General features: G+C 40.5%; 1 protein-coding gene across 7 annotated transcripts in view; it reads right to left on the bottom strand.

Annotated features, from left to right (window-relative positions):
* RFC3 (replication factor C subunit 3) overlaps positions 1 to 5,743 on the bottom strand; it is a 739,896-nt gene that overhangs the window by 557,379 nt on the left and 176,774 nt on the right. The gene's annotated exons all lie outside the window — the stretch shown is intronic.

The following is a 5,743-nucleotide window of genomic DNA, read 5'->3' as shown; positions in this document are numbered from 1 at the left end:
TTCTTCAGTGCCCTCCTCGTATTATTTTACTCCTATTTCTGAACCTCTGCATTTTAGAAATAAAGCATTCTTTATTTTACTCCCTTTTCACATTTTACAACCTATTTCTTCTCCTTTCTCACTTTTCTGTTCCATGTAACATTCACCCAAACCCAAATATTAACAAGAAAGTAAAATATCCTAAGATAACAAACAGTAATGTATAGATTTCATTTGGCCAAGTGCCATTCCCTCCAGGGTCAGTGTTGGCAGCTTCTGTAGAATGGGAAGTTTCGTCCTGGTGCAGCAGAGTCCCCAGAATGGACCAAGGCATTGGGCTACACAGTAAAGATTGCACTGGTGATGAACAATAGATGAGACAGCCTGTAGAATAAGAAAGGAGCTTTCGGGGTTTAAGACGTAAAATCAGTTAGTGTGTCGTACATTCGTTTGTCTCTCCACAATTTGCAAAGCCCTTATTAAGACAGCAGACTTTTTTCCTTGGAAATGAATTTGCCAAACGCTTGCACAATTGGGAATGCACTGGGGCACTGTTGGAAGGGAGATTTGGGGTAGGGGGTGATGAAGCAGTGAACAGTTATGGATACAAACGGGAACAGCAGCAAGGCAGGCAACTGGGGGAAAAACGATATGATGACTTGGGCAAATGGCTTGAGCCAGGTTATTTCTCGCTTTGCTCATTTTTGGCTAAGTAGCAGATCCCTGTGGCCGTGATTTGGTCATTGTTGTTGTTCTTTAATCACTTACGATAGTGGCAGCTCATTTGGTTTCTGAATTTTAAGCCCTGGTGGGAATTTCTTCAGTGTTCCAAGTGAAGAAAGGAAATTGGGTTGTTGTTTTTTATTTGAATCCTTTAAATCTTACGAGAAGAAAACATGTCGTGTAGTTGTAATTTTATGGTGTCATTCATACTGCTATTCTGAAAGCTGTGTTGTTGTTTCCATTGCAAATTGGTCCTTTTATAGGTTGATACCTGTCAGGAAATACTCCAGGGATGGAAATGTACCACCAACATACTTTCTGGTTCACCTGCCACATAGCTTAAATTAATATAGCTACTTTTGCCTTTACTCAGCTTTTATCATTGAAAAAATAGAAACATCAAACATAAATATTTTTAGCCTAATGTAAAGAAAAAAGTCCCTTTCTCTGGCATGTGGCACTCTTTTTCATCTTACAGAAAGAGGAAAAACAAGTCCAAGAGTAGTAGGTACACCTGTCACTTGTTCATACAAAAGTCAGGTGAAACACCAAAGGTGACAAACTTACAAGGTGCTCTGTGAAAACCACCAGATCTGTCTCTTCGAGACTCCATGCACTGGATCCAAAGTCAGACTAGTTAGCCAGAACAGTAAATATTCTGTGTGTATATTTAATGAAGTATTCACCTTTCTCATATTGAAGCAGGATATTTTCCTGACCCCTTCACGGGACTCACGACGGGGTGCTTCATTTACTCAGCTCACCGCTCTCAATCCTTGTGGGAGGCAGTGTGTGTAAGCGAACAAGATGGGAACTGGAGTACATGAGCACTGGCCATTTCAACGCCGGCTGGATCAGACTCCACTGACTCAGACCCACTACATTCCACCCCTCACAGGAGGGAACACATAAGTAAGCAAGTGCAGAAGCTGGAGCAACCTCTTTTGGACACTGACAGAAGGAAATTTCATACATGTCCTGCAGCAGTGTCCAGGCAGGGCGCCTGCGACTCACAAAGCCCCAGAAGTTGTGTGACAGTGCTCTTCTGGCTCTGCTGTCCCCAGGCAGCTTCAGTGTTAACAGCTCGGTGGGCTCTTTGCCTTTTCGCATGAGGCGGCTGACCTCTGCCAGGAAAGGCAAAGGGCCAGTGTGACAGCCCTCTGCACCCGTGGCTCCCAAGCTTTGTCCAGCATCAGGGAAAAATGAGGTCACATGACCAAACTGAAGCTGGGAAATGCAGGGGATTTTATTGCCAGTGAAAGTGGCTCTTAGTGGGGAGGGGAGCTGAAAAGAGGATGAGGTGTGTAGATAATCTTCCTCTGAAGTCCAGCCATCTTCAGCTGATTCTTCTCTGAAGTTATGCCATCTAGCTGTCCCTCTGAAGTCAAGCCGCTTCTCTCCAATGTCCAACCATAGTCCCTGATGTCCAGCTGCTTCTCCCCTCTGCCAGCTGATTCTGGGGTCTTTATGGGCACAGGATGGGGGACAGGGTGGGCCATGGGTAGTTTAGGAAAAGGCAACACTCAAGTGGGAAAACAGGGAGAGAAGCTGTCACTTTGGGTCACAGGTTTCAGGCTTTTCAGATTGAGAGCTGAGTTTTGGCAGAGACCCGCCCTTTTCTCCTTAGAATTTCTCTGCCCCCTGTCCCTATGAATATGAAAATGTCCTTATGAGTGCTAAGCTCTCCTATTGTCCTATGAAGACATCAAAATTTCATGGACAACTGTTTTTGGTGTTGCTGTTTGTTATCTAAAAATGTTTTTTTCCCCTGCTGATACAGATCTTTAATAATAGTGATTTATGATTTAGATGCCCGAAAGCTAAGTCTAGAAGGAGCTCTGAAAGAAGATTTATTTCACTTGCTTTCATAAATAAGTACTAAACTAACCGAAACTTCAGTTTCCTCATTTGTGAAGTACCATTAATAAGGCTTTAATTTCTTTTTATTTTATATAATCTTAAGTAACACCTATGTATGATAAAGTGAAAAATAGTCAAATAGTATATAAGGAGATACAAAAGGGCGAAACATGTCTCTTTTACCCATCCGAATTCTACTTCCACCATTTCCCCCCTCCCTAATCCAGTCTCTTACGAGTCCTTCCAGAGTGATGCCTTGTTGTATATATTTATATACATATGTGCATATATGGATACATGCATATGCATATGTCCTTTCTTTTTATTCCAGACATTTGCAGAATATTATAGGATTTTAATTAAAAATTAAATTGTCCTAGTTCTAACAATTCAGTTTCTTCTTTATATTTTATTCTCTTCAGCTGTTATATGCTAAGGAGTCTTGACATTTTTTTAAGTAGATATCAATCATCTTTTATGTGGGAGGGTGTTTCTTTCACCAAATAAATAAGTTTCTGAGAGTGTGTCTCTCAAAAATTAGAATAGTGCTATGCTCTGTGCACACCAATGACACTTGATGAAAACTGTATAATGACTGAAAATATGGGTAGATAATATTTTGGTTGTGACATTCTGATGCAGCTTTTCTGATGGTAGCTATTTTGACTACTAATTTTTAAATTTTTGCATGCCAATATTAATTTTGCATAATTTTTCACACTTGCCAATTTAACAATTTTCCGTCTAGAAGACTCTTCATTATTTTTGATAATGATTTTTATGTCTTTTCAACAACAACCAACTCTCCAACCAATCGAGTATCCTGTAATTCAATTTAAGTCCGACACTCACTACACAGATAGAAATGATCCTAAAGGTTAAGGGATCAGTCTCACAGACTGCCCCACTCCAGATGCCAGCTGCAAATGGGAACCCTAGACTACTCACACTTCTGAGCAGCCAGTTACATACTTAGATGTTTCTGGGATTCCCTCTTGGCTTGGATAACTCACTAGAATGACTAAAAAAACACCAAACTTGCACTCATAGTTTTATTTTAAAGGATATAACTCAGAAACAGCCAACGGAAGAGATGGATAGGACAAGGTATGGGATGAGGTGTGGAGCTCCCATATAGGACAAGGTATGGGGTGAGGTGTGGAGCTCCCATACCCTCTCCAGGCAAGCACCTGGATGTATTCACCAAATTCATGCATTTAAGAGTTTCTATGGAGGCTTCATTATGCAGGCATTATGATTAAATCATTGGCCATTGATGCCCTTCTCTTCCCAGAAGTTGAGGGTGGGGCTGAAATTTCTAACCCTCTAATCACATGGCTTGTTTTTCTGGTGAGCCACTTAGAACTTCAGTTTTCTCAACTGTGATATGCCAATAACAAGAAAGCCTTAATTTTTCTTTATTTTATTTAATCTTAAGGTCATAGCTGCCTATGATAAAGAGAAAAAAATTAAAATAGTATGTAAGAATATACAAAAGGGAAAAGTCCCTAATCTCAGGGTAAGACCTCCATCATGAGTAATCTAATCGACCATACAAAAAAAAAATAAAAATAAAAAAACACTCATGCTTGCATGGTGGCTCACTGCAGTAATCCTAGCACTTTGGGATGTCAAGGCAGGAGGATCACTTGAGCCCAGGAGTTTGAGACCAGCCTGGGAAACATGATAAGACTCCAGCTCTAAAATAAATAAAAAATAAATTAGCTGGGCATCGTGGTGCATGCTTGTAGTCCCAGCTACTCGAGAGGCTGAGGTGAGAGAAGCATTTGAGCCTAGGAGGTCTAGGTTGTAGTGAGCCATGATCATGCCACTGCACTCCAGCCTGGGTGACAGAGTGAGACCCTGTCATAAATAAATAAATAAATAAATAAATAAATAAATAAATAAACAAATAAAACAGTCTTATCACTCAGGCAATTTCAAGTGTTAGAAGCTCCGTGATTTTTTTTATATACCACAACCATATTTTTGCTATGACCAATTTTCATTTTCTTTAAGAAAATTATGGAGCTGTTCATTCTCTTAATTAAAAATACCACCAACAAATATCAAATTTATAATCATGCATTGGTCTGGTTTTGGACTATTAGGTTCACCAATTTATTTATCAACCTCTCCACTTAACACCAATAGAATGCTATTACTTTTTTAATATGTTGATACATGATGACAAGTCCTCCCTCTTTTTCAAAATTTTCTTGATTATGTTTATATTTTTGGTCTTCCCAATGGGATTTAGAATCAGCTTGTCAAATTCCATGAAGAATCTATTGGAATTTGGATTTGAAATGCATTGAATTTATGGATTCTTTTAGAGAGACTAGACATCTTTTATTTAATCTTGGTGAAGAGGTATAATATTTCAAACAGAATTCTAAGGTGGCCCCAAGAGTCCTGCCTTATAGTGTACACGCCGTATATAAACCCTATTCTTTGAATACTGGCAAGGCTTGTGCATATCATGGGATTTTACTCCCATGATTATGTTACCGTGTGTGGCAAAAGGGATTTTGCAGATGTGGTTAAAGTTCCTGATCAATTGATCATGAGTTAATAAAAAGGGAGATTATTTGGAGCTGGGCCTCATCTAATCAGGTGAGTCCTTAAGAGACAAGAAGTAGCAGCAGACACTCTCTGCAGGCCTTGAGGAAGTAAACTGCTGTTGTGAGCAGAGGGAAGTCTTGTGACAAGGAACTGAGGGCAGCCTCTAGTTGCTGAGTACAGTCTCTGAGCTCACAGCTATCAAGAAGACAAAGAACCAGTCCGGCTCGGTGACTCATGCCTGTAATCCCAGCAGTTTGGGAGGCCGAGGTGGGCAGATCATTTGAGCTCATGAGTTTGAGACCAGCCTGGCCAACATGACGAAACCCCATCTTTGCTAAAAATGAAACAAATTAGCTGGGTGTGATGGCACGTGTCTGTAATCCCAGCTACTCAGGAAGCTGAGGCAGGAGAATCGCCTGAATCTGGGAGGCAGAGGTTGTAGTGAGCCAAGATTGCACCACTGCACTCCAGTCTGGGTGACAGAGCAAGACTCCATCTCAAAAAAAAAAAAAGGACAAAGAATCACAAGAATATGAATTCTGGGAATCATCTGAATGTGCTTGGAAGAAAACTCAGAGCCACAGAGGAAAAAACAGCCTGGCCAACACCTAGATGT

This window comes from Macaca fascicularis, chromosome 17 (genome assembly GCF_037993035.2).
Source record: "Macaca fascicularis isolate 582-1 chromosome 17, T2T-MFA8v1.1".
NCBI classification, from domain to species: domain Eukaryota; kingdom Metazoa; phylum Chordata; class Mammalia; order Primates; family Cercopithecidae; genus Macaca; species Macaca fascicularis.
Note: the sequence above shows the minus strand (reverse complement) of the source record. Positions and strands in the feature narration are given on the sequence as shown.